The sequence below is a fragment of the Balaenoptera musculus genome, chromosome 1, assembly GCF_009873245.2.
Source record: "Balaenoptera musculus isolate JJ_BM4_2016_0621 chromosome 1, mBalMus1.pri.v3, whole genome shotgun sequence".
NCBI classification, from domain to species: Eukaryota; Metazoa; Chordata; class Mammalia; order Artiodactyla; family Balaenopteridae; genus Balaenoptera; species Balaenoptera musculus.
This window is the reverse complement of record NC_045785.1, coordinates 105,254,385-105,269,600: the sequence shown is the minus strand read 5'-3', so window position 1 is coordinate 105,269,600 and position 15,216 is coordinate 105,254,385. Positions and strand designations below refer to the sequence as shown.

General features: G+C 38.4%; 1 protein-coding gene across 2 annotated transcripts in view; it reads left to right on the top strand.

Moving 5' to 3' along the window:
- The window catches only part of WARS2 (tryptophanyl tRNA synthetase 2, mitochondrial), an 87,262-nt gene that overhangs the window by 1,914 nt on the left and 70,132 nt on the right, over nt 1-15,216 (top strand). The window contains exon 2 of one of the 2 annotated variants that reach the window (XM_036825347.1): nt 5,139-5,265. The exons of the other annotated variant lie outside the window; for it this stretch is intronic. The gene's annotated coding sequence lies outside the window, so the exon portion shown is untranslated. The remainder of the gene's footprint in view (nt 1-5,138; nt 5,266-15,216) is intronic. 2 annotated transcript variants of the gene reach the window in all.

Below are 15,216 nucleotides of genomic sequence, written 5' to 3'. Positions count from 1 at the left end.
AGGAAGTTTAGGGCATTAAATCATTATAAATGCTAAAGAATAGAATTCTTAAATCTCTACTACTGTTTCAGTGGCATTTATGAATACAATTATCTTAATCAACTGTTAACCTAGATGGTCTCAAGATGTAGAATTTCCAGAACAGATTAGTGTTTCAAAACCTTTAATTTAGCTTTGAGTAGAATATGAATTAAATGTAAGCAAGAGCACTTCTTAAAGCATAGTTCTACATATAAATTTTAAAAATTTTTTTATTGAAGTATAGTTGATTTACAATGTTGTGTTAGTTTCTGGTGTACAGCAAAGTGATTCAGTTATATATGTATATATATTCTTTTCATATTCTTTTCCCTTATAGATTATTACAAAATATTGAGTATAGTGCCCTGTGCTATACAATAGGACCCTGTTGTTTGTCTATTTTATATATAGTAGTTCGTATCCGCAATCCCAAACTCCTAATTTATCCCTCCCCCACCCCCTATAGTTTTCAGTCATTAAAAATGATGGTTTGAAAGACTAGTGCAGTCTTTTGAAAGACCAATTGAGAAAAGATATAAAATTGCATTCATAGTGTAATTACAATATTATATTTGCAAATAAATATTTATATAAATATATGTACAAGAGAAAAAAAGACTGGAAGGAAACAACTATTCTTAACTTTTTTTGTTTCTCTTTGGTTTTCCTAAATAGTGGATTAAAAGTGATTTAAGTTTTCTTCTTTAAGCTTGCTGTATTTTTCACATGTTCTAAGTTGAAGATATATCACTATCAGACCCAGAATAAAGTTTTAAAACATAAATCTTCAGATAAATGTATAGTCATTATATCATCTGTGATATTGTAGCTCTCTGAGAGAGATATTTACTTGTCCCACAGTGCTGTTATTAAAATGGCCTTAGAAAAGTTATTAAAATGGCTTTAGAAAACTAAAAATTTATGGCCATTTTTCTTGTATGTATCTTCTTTTTCTCTTGAAAAGCTTCCTTTGAAGTCAAAGAGATTTTGTGAACAGATGCAGAAATATGTGAAGGAAGAATTGGATCCTTAAACCAGATGCATTAGACATTTTTATGACATCTCATAACCTTTGTAGAAAACAAAAATTATTTTGCAGGGGTAGAAAGAAATGTATATTTATCACATGAGTGATTCTATCAAAAACTAACAAATAGCAGTTTGCTTGTTATTAGTTTTGGCTGCACCAGTTACTCCCTGAGGTGAAAAGCAAAAGTGTATGAGCCACAGCAGTACTTTGCTAGAGTAATGCAATTCCTAGGTTGTTTTAATGTTTCCTTAAAAAAGCAAAATCTTGGGTAATAAGCTTGGCATTGGGGACCTTTAGTTATCTCAAGAGCAGGCTTTTGCCCCTCAAGGCTAAATGTAGAATCAAGTTTAAAATAAAAACTAGAGAGAAAACAGAAATAAAAGTGTATCAAGGCATACTCATTATGAGATGTCTACAATTTATATGAAAGTGATTTATTTTGCCAGGTGTTACCTCACAGAAAACCGCTGAAGTCTGACAAGACGAAAGTAGTCACAGAGTCAGAGGAATGAAGATCTGACATGTTATGTTTAAACGATGATGGCGTTAGGTAAATTTAAGCCTGTCATCATTGACCAAACACAGAATCCAGACTTCTTTAAGCACTAACTCATGATTGTATTGTGCAAAGAGTGAAATATTGATGATTAGAAGACTTTTGCAAGAATCTTTGTAATCATTCAGGTGCAGTGTAAAGTGTCCACATTTTTATCACAGTTGGACAACACACTTCATTATTAGCTGTCCCAACCTGGGTTGGTTTGGCCAGTATTAACATACTGTTTCTACTGTTCATGGCTGCTAAATGTATCATTCAATGAAGGAATTGTACCTGCAAAAAAATAGGCAATGTATTAAATTTTTTATCTTGTATTTAGTTCTCACAACAAGGCTTTTTTAAAAATTGCTCCTTTTTTTTAGCATTTTTTTAATTTTAAAATAATTTGAGATACACAAAGTTGCAAAGTACAGAGTATTCCTGTATACCCTTCACCAAGCAGCTTCTTCTTGCACAATATAATACAATTATCAAAGCCAAGAAATTAACTTGGGACAATTTCAAATTTCACCAGTTTTTCCACTAGTCTCCTGGTTTATGATGAAATCTGGGAACCCATATTGCATTTAGTTGTCATGTCTCCTCCAGTCTATGGCACTTCCTCAGTCTTTCATGACCTTGGCCTTTTTGAAGAGAATTGGTCAATTATTTTATAGAATGTCTCTCAATTTGGGTTTGTCTGATGTTTTCTCATGATTAGACTGAGGTTATGGATTTTGGCAAGAATACTCCAGTAGAGATATTGTTCATAACAAGGCTTTAAGGCAGGTATTTAAAAGACCTTATTTTAAACATACGGGAAAAAAGTAAAAACATGTTTTACCTTTTAGTTAAGTAAAAGCTAATTAATTATGGAATTAGGGTGGTAAAATTTACTGTTGGCATTTCACTCCATGTTTTGCAATTATAATGTGTTATTATAGGTTTCTGTGATCTTAATGGCATTAAACTGGGGTAATGTTCCCAGTGACTTTTCCCTTAGCTTTTCTCTGCCTTGTATTGTTCATCCAACATGCAGCATGAGCTACTCAGCCTGGAAAGCTATCAGGAGCTGCTATGGCCATCTGGGAATTTTACTAGTTGCTAACTGTGCCGGTTTGGTCAGGTTACCTCATCTCTCTGTGCTTTACTTAAATAAGGTTGTTTCGTGGATCCGCTCTAAAGCTCCTTTCAGGCTTAGTCTATGAGTCCATTTGTTGAAAATGCTTTTTAGGTTTATTTTCCTTGTGAACTGACTTAGCTCATTCAAAACAATAATATGTCAATTTGGAAATCTCTTTGCGTAGCTGATGGAAACTACTGATGGTAACTGCTAAAAACATAGAGGAGGAACAGTCGATAAATGCTGAGCATTTATGCTAGCAAGTCTTACGGCAGCCACAGCCAGGAAATTATGAAGAGGGTGAGGCTGCTGACCCCCAGATCCTTTCTCAGTATACCTGTTGCATGGCTGCAGGTTACAGAACTGTCCGCGGAGGCTTACGCATATATATAGGATATATATATTTGTGTATTTAAGCCTGTAGGCATGCATATCCCTGTGTCTTTCAGAGAAGGAGCTAACATTTAGCTAAGGCTTGTTATGTGCTAAGGCTTCTTGCTATGTACTATACTTGCTTTATCTTATTTACTTCTCACAAAAATCCTGTGAATATTATTCTATCCATTGTATAAAACAGGAAACAAAGGCTCTGAGAGATTATTTAGTAATTATAAATGAGTCTGGTAATTTTCCCAAGTCAGAGAGCTAGTAAATGGCAGCGCCAGGATTCACACTCAGCCTTGCCTGTGCTTTTCCCACTCGACCAGTAGTAGTCTCTTATCAAATGAAATCTTATGTGAATCCCTCTTAGATAAAACAGATGAAAGTAGAGCTTTTCTGCTTTAAGGAATAGAAAAGTAGCTACAGCCCTGCTTGCTTGGCCCCTCCCAGCCCCGCCTACCACCTTCCCTCCACATACAACCAGGGGCCACCAAGACGATGCCACACAGTGTTGGACTTCTTGAGATGAAGTTTGAAAAATACTTCAGCTTCCTCAAAAATCCTAGTGAGTTTGTTGGCTTAGGACCACATATGATGGATGGATTGTTTTTAAGGAGCTACTTTGTAAATGAGTAGTTTGGGAGTACTTACTTTGGTATGTATGTATTTTATCAATAAAATGCAACCTTTCTTCGTTTATCTTAAGCTATGAGAGAACTTGAGATAATAGCAATCAGTTTTCTCTCCTTCCTTCCTTCCTTTCTAACTTCTTTCTTTCATTCCAAACACAGCTTACTTCTGCATAGTAGGCTGATGTTTGTACACAAAGATAATGCTATGGACCACTCTGTCACTATTGTGACGAACCTGGCCTCAAGTCTCCTCCCAGAGAGCACTTACTCCAGTTCTGCTCTTGAGTCTGTTTTACCACCACCACCAATCAGGGGTTCAGGAATTTCTCTTCTAGAGACTGCAGCATGAGGCCTAAGCCTTCTTGCTGAATTTCCACGGGAGAAATGTACTCGCTTAGGATAGAAGCTGCTCTGCCTATGTGAGACACTAGAGGCAGAGAGTTAATTTATAGGCACGGAGATGATACATTGACTCCAGCTTGACTGAATTTAACTCTGCTCAGCCATTTACAGTTTTCTCTCTATATCATTTCTTAGCAATACCCTATCTTTTATTCCCAGTCAGAGGCTTAACACTTTTTCTTAACTTCCCTGCTTACTGAACAAAGCAAGGTCATACCTAGGTTCGTACCACCCCATCACCTGACTTCTAATGGTCCTGTAATCATTTACCAAAATTCGTCTACAACTCTTTTTTCTTGGCAATCAGCCTTCCTTGCGTTGAACCTACTTCTGGTTGGCTAAGAACTGCCTTTTTTGTTTGTTTTGTTTTATTTTGTTTTTGTTTTATTGGAGTATAGTTGCTTTATAATGTTGTGTTAGTTTCTGCTGTATAGCAAAGTGAATCAGCTATACATATACATATATCTCCTCTTTTTTGGATTTCCTTCTCATTTAGGTCACCAAAGAGCACTGAGTAGAGTTCCCTGTGCTCTACAGTAGGTTCTCATCAGTTATCTATTTTATACATAGTAGTGTATACATGTCAATCCCAATCTCCCAATTCATCCCACCCCCCTTCCCCCCATGGTATACATACGTTTGTTCTCTATATCTGTGTCTCTATTTTTGCTTTGCAAATAGGTTCATCTGTACCATTTTTCTAGATTCCACATATATATGTTAATATACGATATTTGTTTTTCTTTTTCTGACTTACTTCACTCTGTATAACAGTCTCTACGTCCATCCATGTCTCTGCAAATGGCACAGTTTCGTTCCTTTTTATGGCTGAGTAATATTCCATTGTATGTATGTACCATATCTTCTTTATCTATTCCTCTGTTGATGGGCATTTAGGATAACTGCCTTTCTGATTGCCCTTTTGTCTCTTCAAAAGCGCAGTCGAGCTACCCTGATTTCTAACCCACAGAGGTTCTCACAACTTCCACTTTTACATTCCCTGCCCTCTAGGCTGGGACACCAACCTGGGGACAGACAGAGATGTCAGTTTCTCCTTCACATTCCTGTCCTGGTGTTCTGGCTGTGACTCTATAGTGCCAGGCAACCCCACCATGGATGGAGCCCTGAACGACCTTGGGTACGTTGCTTCTTGTTTAAGGTTCTTGGGATAATAGTTGTAGATTTTTCATCAAGGCATTCAAAAGCATAAAATAAAATAACAAATCTCACCTTGTAAAACATTTTCAAGTGGAATCTGTTATTTCCATTAATAATAATATTTTGTTCTAATATAACACTTTGTAGTTTTCAGAATGCTTCACATATTCTCATTTAATCCTGAGGACACAGCGTTTCACTATTTAGCCATCTAAAACTTTTACTCATTGATTAAGTTTTCATTATATCTTCCCATTTTTTTTAACCAGTTTTATAGTGATGATGAATCTAAATAAGTAAATATCAGTATTCTTTAAAGTTTTAGTTCAGTAGATATTATTTTCTTATTTGTACTAAAATTGAATTAACGTTTAATTCATTTTTGGGCCCTGGTCTGATAGGACTGTGATAATTTCAGTTATTACTAAATATGATGATGACCGGGGGAGATGGTACCAGCACATATTTATAGGATGCTTACCATGTACCAAGCATGGTTTGAAGCACTTGACATGCATTAGCTTATTTAATCCTAACAACCCAATGAGGTGAGTGTTAATATTAGCCCCATTTTATAGATGAGGATACTGAGAGGTTAAATAACTCACCCAAGGTCACATAGCAAGTATTTAGAGCCAAGATGTAACCCCAGGTAGTCTGATTCCAAACTCTGTGTATTAAGTGTAACAAAATACGTTAAATTCTGAAACAAATTACCCATGTTAATATGCTGATAACTGCCACGCAAACTTTCAAATCTGTTCCATGAAAGCCATTTATATATCTTGCCATGGTGACATGCAGAGTAGAAATTACAAATCATCCTTTGTTGTTGCTGTTCCTACAGTCTTGTTTGGCTCAATGAATTGTGAGAAAGGAGCAAAGCTGCCTTGTAAATTTATCTCCTTGTCTCTGTTTGGCTACTGCCACTAGGATTACCCTGTGTAAAATAAGGGCTTTTAACACGTAAGTCCCAAGGTGCGTGCAGGAAGTTGTAATTATACACAGTCTATAGCTAAAAGGTCAACCTGTGCACTGGCTTGCAGGCAGAGGGAAGGTGGTGAGTGCTGAAGCTTACGGATGGCCAGGGGACCACTATCTAGGGTCTAGTTGGGATTTATAGCTAGAGTACTTTCTTCAGAAGTAACAGAGGTGCAAAGTGAGAAGGTGGGAAAGATTAAAGTAATTAGTGTTGTGGGCCATTTCAACAAGGGATAAGTAAGAATTTTATTCTAAAAGATTCTCATTCCAAAAGTTCTTAGAGGAGTCTGTAATTAATTGAGTTAAAGTGAATTATTACCAATTAGTACATTAATTGGGATGCTGTTGAGCCTTTACAATTAGCAACATTGAACACTGAGTTTATTTTATACTCCAGACAAAGGGCTTCTCATGAACATTTCCTATACTCCCATGAACAGAGACTTTGCATGGACCATTCTATTTTATATTCATTCAGCCTCACTCTTACTATATTACTTTGGACCCCTTTTGGGAAAATAGGAGAATGTAATTGTGAAGGGAAATGGAGCTGTTTACTTAAATCCCTGATTTGGATTCCTGTCCTCCCATGGGGAGAATGGTCTGAGCAGCCAGTTCATAAATTTACTGGAAGAGAGAAGAGCCTCTTGGGCTGGGGGTAAGTGTGTAGCATGAAGGTGGAGTCCCAAGGGAGATGTTAAGGACCAGACTACGTGGAGCCCTTGCCAAATCCGGGGAGAGAGCCAGGTTGGCCCTCCGTGGATACTGGTTACCTGGACATCTTGGTTGTGAAAGGAAGTCCTTCTGTGCAGGCAACGTTGGCTTCTCCCCTGGCTGCCATGTTTCCAGACACCCCCACGCCACCAAGCTATGAAACTCAGTAACCCGGAGAAGCAAGTGTCTAGAGGATCAACAGTCACATGAACATCATACTTGTCTTTTTTTTTTTTTTTAATTTATTTTATTTTATTTATTTATTTATTTTGGCTATGTTGGGTCTTCGTTGCTGCGCGCGGGCTGTCTCTAGTTGCGGTGAGAGGGGGCTACTGTTCGTTGCGGTGTGCAGGCTTCTCATTGTGGTGGCTTCTCTTGTTGCGGAGCATGGGCTCTAGGCACGTGGGCTTCAGTAGTTGTGGCATGCGGGCTCAGTAGTTGTGGCGCATGGGCTAAATTGCTCCGCGGCATGTGGGACCTTCCCAGACCAGGGCTTGAACCCGTGTCCCCTGCATTGGCAGGCAGATTCTCAACCACTGCGCCACCAGGGAAGCCCTGTACTTGTCATCCTAAAGTTGACTGACTTCTTACTAAGAGAAAGTGTGGTAGAGCAGAAGGGGCATGGCTTTTGGGATCAGTCAGGCCTGGCTCCACTACATGCTAACTGTGTGATGTCAGGCGAGTTACTCAACCTCACTATGCCTCAGTTTTCTCGTCTGCACAGTATTAATGGTAATACTCCCATGGTAAGAACTTCATGTGGATTCGAGATTCTGCCATACGTATAAAGGCCCTTGGCCAGTGCACAGCACCTAGGGGGTCCTCTGTGCTTGATGATGATGATTTCTTCAATAATATATAATTCTCCTCAGCAGCCTTTCTCTCCTCTACCCTTGTCAATCTTAATAACCTTCGATTCCTCCCATCCCCCCACTATCCTCCCCCCACCCCGCAAAATAAAATCAGTCTGACCAGATTAACCTCCCAAAAGCAGTGTGCTAATTATGTTGTTCCCTTGCTCAGAACCTTTGGGGGCTTCTCATAAAGCTTAGACTCCTTATACCCCCACCTTCAAGACCTTCCACAGCCCAGATCCAAAATACTTCTCTAGGCCATTGCTGTCCTACATGGATCCTTTGCCCTGGAGTTAAGAGAATTTCCAAGTTTGCTCAGAGCTGTTTCCTTTTGCTTCTTTGTTAATGTCACTGTCTCTTCTTGGGAAGACCTTTCTTCCCATTCTAATTTGTCTGTATGCCACCATTCTCTAAAATAAAAAACAAGCAAACAACAAAAACAAAACTCATAGATAGGTTCCAGAAAACTTTGTTCTTAAGCTGGAAATGATTGCTCCCATTTTGAAATTTTACAGGACTTTGTACCTTTCTTATAGAAATTAACAAATCCTGCCTTATATTCTCTCTGTTTATAGACATTTGCTTTAGGACAGGTGGAGAGCCTGGGTTTTTTTTGTTTTGTTTTGTTTTTTGTTTTTGTTTTTGTTTTTTATTTAGACCTTTTGTGAACACTCCAGCAAGAAATAGTTTATGATACATACGTTGTTCCACAGATGCAGCCTCAGGCTGCCACTCAGTAGGCCGACCTCACCAGGGGAATGTTCCTGGAGGCCACCCCCAGTTGTGAAAGATGGAACAGGAAGAATTCTTCCTGTTGAGCCCTGCCTATGATAACTAAATGTGAGAGAAAATGAGTTATTACTTAAACCTTTGGCATAATAATTCCTGTAACAGAAAGAGGTCAATAAGTATCTATTGAGTGAATGAATTCAGTGAAAAGTAAATCTAATAAGACATGAGAAAGTTCATACCATTAGCATTTAGCCTATTGTTAATTTAAACCACACACTTTTGTGTATTTTTTTTTTTTTAAGATTTATTGATTGATTGATTGATTGCTATGTTGGGTCTTCATTTCTGTGCTAGGGCTTTCTCTAGTTGCGGCAAGCGGGGGCCACTCTTCATCGCGGTGCGCGGGCCTCTCACTATCGTGGCCTCTCTTGTTGCGGAGCACAGGCTCCAGACGTGCAGGCTCAGTAGTTGTGGCTTACGGGCCCAGTTGCTCCGCGGCATGTGGGATCCTCCCAGACCAGGGCTCGAACCCGTGTCCCCTGCATTAGCAGGCAGATTCTCAACCACTGCGCCACCAGGGAAGCCCTGTGTATATTTTTATGTATACAAATAAAGAAGATTTTCAATGTTCGCTGCAGTTAATAAGTGATCTTATTATTGCCTAAGGTATCCAGATGTTTATAAGTGACTGGGAGATAATACTGGTTTCATTTCAATAATTTTCCAAGTAGGCTGTGAATTTCCAACTTGTTGCTATAACTGACTTTTATTGTCACTCTGGCCCTAATTGTATTTTTCATGGATGTATCTAACTATACTGGGGTTTGCTACCTCTATATATTATACTAAAGTTTGTAGACTGAGGATTAAGATGAGAAGTTTTTATTTTGAGCTTAGTTTTGCCTCAAGAGGCTGTCTGGTTCAATAAATGTGCATATTATCTATACAACAACCGACATCGTGCTTTATCAAGAGTATGCTTTCAACTCATGAAGGAAGTAAAAGGCTCATTTATTGTGGCAACGTTGCCTTTTTTCTTAATTGTTCATTTTAAGTCCCTTTAAAGCAACCTGTGAAGGCATGCCTAGGACCTTTGCTCTATAGATCTTGGTATGCTCTGCAGAGATATAGAAAACAGCCCTAAGTCTCACTGCACTGTTCTACTGTGTAGACAGGCCATTTGTAAGCTTCCCATCTAGCGCTATTTCATTTTTCTTTGCACCATGATAAGAGTAGAGTAGTATGATTTAAGAATTTATGTCTACAGTACAAAGAACTTACATTTTCTTCTTTTAAAGTGGCCTAGTGGCATTTTAGTAGTTAAGGAAAGTTTATTGTCATGCTTGCTTACCAACTTATCATTTACATGTTTAATAAAACCCGAAATCAACCTAGCCTAATCATAGAACGGTTATAGAATGTCATGTCTGTTAGACGGGGTTTGATTGAAGCATCTTCCTGATAAGTCCGTGACTATAGTGGCCAAACATCTTGTTAAACCCAGAACCAGTTGTACCCATCAATCTTTAAAATGTCTTGGAAATTCCAATGTTTCAGCATCCACATGACATCTCCCACATTGTTTTTCACATTCTAAAATGGAACAGAAATTCTTTAGCAGACCATGTGTCCTTAATTTTGATTGAGAATATATTAACATATCTATGACTCAAAGTAAAGACACAGCTTATCCCCTCATCTTATTTTTCTGTCTAAATAGCAGACTTCTGGTCAGTCTTCCATGACTCCTGTCTTCCTGAGACTCAAATGCCTGCCTTTACACGGACTGTGGAGGTACGGTCATCCAGCTTCCATGTGGACCACATGTTAGAAGGGATGGGGAGAGAGAGGAGTGGCTCTTCAAAAAAAAAGTAACAAAGCCAAGACCACTGAGGGGATTACTGTCAGCTGAGTAGCACTTAAATTTATGTCTTTAGAGAGATCATCAAGAAAAGCCTGTAAAGTGGGAAAATGTTTTAAAAATCAGGGGGTTTTAACCCTTTGTAGTCTCAAACTGAGAGAGAGAGACCAGAGTTGAAAAATCCAACAAAGAGAGAGATGAGAGAAGAATCATTAGAGTGTGGATCTAAGGATCAAAGGGCTAGAGAATTTCAAAGAGAAAATGAAGAGCAAGATAGTGCTATGGCGGGGTGGGGGTGTGTGTGTGAGATGAATTGGGAGATTGGGATTGACATATATACACTAATATGTATAAAATGGATAACTAATAAGAACCTGCTGTATAAAAAAATAAATAAAATAAAATTCAAAAAAAAGTGCTATAGTATGATAAAGACTAAAAAATTATCCCTTAGAGTTTATAATTGGTGTATCACTAATGATATTAGCAACAACAACAGCTTTAGAAGAGTTATTGGTGCAGATTAATGATGGTGAGATGAGAGGTGAGGAAGTTTGAGGAGCCTGAATGAGAAGGAAGTGCCAAGAGAGGGAGAAGGGAGCTTTAAAGAATGGCCTGACCAAGAGAATTTTTTGGAAGTAAGGTCTTTTAAGGTGGAACAGACTTGAGCATGATTATAGGAGCCAGTGAAGATGGAGAGACTGAAGATACAGGAAGAGATGGAAAGAAATGCAATCCAGAGCAAATGATTGAACACTAGGCGAGGCAGATCAACTCTGAGACTAGGAGAAATGGCTGTGGGTCTAGATGAGTTTGCTGGGAATGGGATGGGAAATTCAGGAACTCTAAAACCTGATGGATATAATTCTGTCAGGAGGCTTCAGTCCTGAGATGATGGAATAAGTTAGTGCTTTAGTAGATGGGTACTAAAGTCAGACTGCCTGGGTTCAAAGTCAGGTTCTTCTACTTGGTTATTGGAAGTCGTTGGGCAAGTTACTGAACATCTTTACCTCATTTTCTTCATCTGTAAGATGAGTTAAAAGCTTGACCTCTATAGGCAGACTGCCAGAGTTTGGAGCTAGTAAGCTCCCCCACTAGCTAGCAATATGGCCTTGGCAAGTCACTTAACCTTTCTGTGCCTTAATTTCTTCATCTGTAAAATGGAGACAATAATAGTGTCTACCTCACAGAATTACTGTGAGCATTAAATGAGTTAATATTTATAAGTGTCTAGAACAGTACCAGGCACATTGTGAGTACTCTAAGTTTTTAAAAATTGTTCAATAAGCAGTGTTGAGAGTTGAGGGCCTAAGGAACTATAACTTAAATTTATAGGTAGATTCTGCATTGTTTTAAGATTTTTCACCTAAAGTGCTCAGCTACCAAAGTATATAAGTGAAGAGTGAGCTTTCTAGCCTTGATCCAGGATTGGAGTTTTTTCATGGCTGTCAGGACATTATTTATGGCAAGGGGAGTTGAGGTTGCTAATGAGAGCATAGTCCATATGATTGACCTTGGGGCCAGGCTGGGTAGGGAAGAAGAGAGATCAGATAGGGACTGCTGCACCAGGAGAGAATGGAAAAATCAAAGGCTCTGATTTCTAAGTGAGCTTGGAGAGCAAGTATAGTGGGAATAAAAGCATGAAAGAGTTGAACGGCGGAAGGTCATAGACTGAGTAGAATATTGACATTTATGATTTCAAAAACAGGAATTCTGGGTGATGACAAGGTCCAGGGTGTGACCATGGGACCAGGTAGTTGAGGTTGAAGAGTTCAAACAAATGTTTTGAATGCTAGAATATTGGATGGGTAATCTCCCTGATAATTGAACTCTTTCAGATGATGGAAGTTAGGGTAGAAAGAGAGCCAGCTTGCTAAGCCTTTAATCAATTTAGGAGGTGGGGAGAATACAACAAAGTGCTGAGTAAGTGTAAACATCTATTCTTCTCCCGTTTATATAGTCATGTCAGACATTTTGGACCATTTGTACCAATGTTTCCTGAACTATTAAAAGATTCTGTTCAGTATATTATTTGGATATGTCACCTGGTGAAGTATGTCCTCATCTCTAATTCATGGGAGTAATAAGGTCATGAATATTGTACACATATTGACATATTAACAAATATTGAGCACTTACTATGTGCTAAGTGTTGGAGATAGACCAATGAAGAACACAGACAAAATCTTACATTCCAGAGAGAGACAAGTAATTAAAATATATAGTATGTTAGATGATAATGGCTGATATGGAGAAAACTAAAGCAGGGGCAGGAGATGGTAACTGCCACAGGGTATTGCAGTTTTAAATTGGGAAGTCAGCAAAGGCTTCTAAGAAGGTGAGGTCTGAGAAAAGACCTGAAGGTGGTGAGAACATATACAAGGTAGATATCTGCAGGAAGATGGTGCCAGGCAGAGGAAACAAAAATGGAAAGGCCATGAGGTGGGAGACTAACCTGGCATGTTTGAAGACCAGCAAGGAGGCCAGTGTGGCTTAAGAAGAATGAGCATTTTCTTTATTTTACAAATACTATATAGTACCTACTATGTTGGACACTTTTCTAATTACTTTTTACATATTAACTCATATAATGCTCAGAACAACCCTATAAAGCAGCGCTATTATTGGCCCCATTTTACAGATGACGAACTGTAAAACAGATGTTAAGTAACTTGTCACACTGACAACAAAATGCAGATAGTTAAAAAGGGAAAGGAGCCAGGGTCCTAACCTCAGGTTGGTTTTGCATTATGCTGTCCATTCTAGTAGTAGGACATGAAGTCAGATGGCTAATAGGAAGGTGGAAGTAGAGAAGTCAATTGTATAGAATCTTAGAAGCAACTGTAGAGACTTTGTCTTTTACTAGGATTGAGTTGCAAAGCCATTGGAAGTCTTTGTTTGGAGAAAGAACGTGGGCTGACACAAGGTTTTAAACTTCACCCTGGTTGTTATGTTAAAAATAGAAGAGCACGATAGAAGCAACATCTTGTAATTAGACGTTAGCACAAGGTCTGAGAAAGGGATGATAGTGGCTTGGACAAGGATGAGTAGTAAAGATGGTTTCATCAAAGATGAGACGTGGTCACATTCTTGATATTTATTTTAAAGAATATAGAGCCAATGAGATTTTTTTTTTTTTTTTTACTGAGTAGATGTAGGATGGGAGGAAAGAGTCAAGATTGATTCCAAGGTTTTTGGCTAGAGCAACTGGAAGAATGAATTCACCACTTACAAAGATGGTAAAGACAGCAAGAGGAGTAAGACTTTGGGGGTGGGAGGGAAGATCAGGAGTTGAGTTTTAGATGTGTGGAGTTTAGATGCCTAGTGAACATTTAAGTGGAGAAGTCAAGTAGGCAGTTGGATGTATGAGACCAAACCTCAAGAGATGTCTAGACAGAGATATAAATTTGTAAGTCTTCAGACTGCTTAAAGCTATGAGATTGGGTGTGATCATTTAGGCAGTGTTTTTGGAAAGAGAAAAGATGTCCAAGTACTGAGCCTTGAGCATTTCAACATTAAGAGATTGGGATGATGAGAATAACCAGCCAAGATAGTAGTAGCCAGGTAGGTAGGAGTCCAATTCACATGCGTCTGTGCATATGTGCACATGTGCACACACACGTGCTTGCAGATGCATACATGCACACCATATATCGTATATGAAGATAGAATGATCAGGAGTACCAGCTACTTTTCTTCACTGATTACTTGCAGGAAAATTTAATTTCTCTACGTGCAGGAAAATTTAATTGGGAAGCCACATTATTAAATAAGGTAGCTTGATGGGTGTGGAATCAGAACAAGGTGTGGGAGGGTGTTCATTGGATCACCTCATTGACTAGTGTAATTAAGCTATGATAACCCAAAGCTCCATCCCCATTTTGGAACATACATGCTCCTTGGGCAATATATTCCTGGCTGTTGTCATAGCACCAATTCCCTTGGACATCGCTTTAAAACACATGGCCAGAGTTTTCCCAAAAGAGCTGCTTTTTCTAAGCTTCCACCCCTCCAGGAGGCATATTCTTCCTTTAGATATGTTAATGTACCTCATCTTGTTTCCATTAAGTCTTGTCCTCAGAGTTCTTCTACTTTTGGGGGAGGGGTCACTATTTCCTTTGATTAAAAGATGGACCTTCTACCTAGCAAAATATGTACATAAATTCTCAAAACTTTGTGTACAGTTTTACAAGTCCATGAACCCAGGTTAAGAACTCCTACTTTAAGGTGACCTATCTGTTTTGTTGACTCATGGAAGGTAAACTTATTCTCTTCTTTCAAAGCCCTCTTCCTTATTGTCTCCTCTACCACTTACTAATTACAAAGCTGGTCTTATGATCTACACCATAGGACTTTTGTGTGAAATTGTTTCATAATGAATTATTTCCGGTACTTCAGCAAGTGAAATCTCTTGTCTGAAGAGGGAGGTAGACTGTCATACCATACGCCTCCGTGTTCAAATGGCTTCATAGTGAAGTTCTAGTGTATGCTGATACAATAACACAAACGTGTAAGGCTCATGATAGCCAATTCTGAAATTCAGCCTTTAGTGGAGGGTGTGTGAATCTTACTATAAAATGCTGCTGCTTAAACATTTAAGTATATATATATATATATTATTAAAGTTTGAAGGAAATAGAGGAAGATTGAAAATATTTGCTTGAAAGGTAAAAAAAAAAAAAAAAAACTGTCTAGAATATTAAGAGCAACACCCATCTGAACTTCACAGAAAGTGTCATGAGAGTACCAGTGATTAGAACTGATCAGATATTTGGCTGTCCTTTTCAAC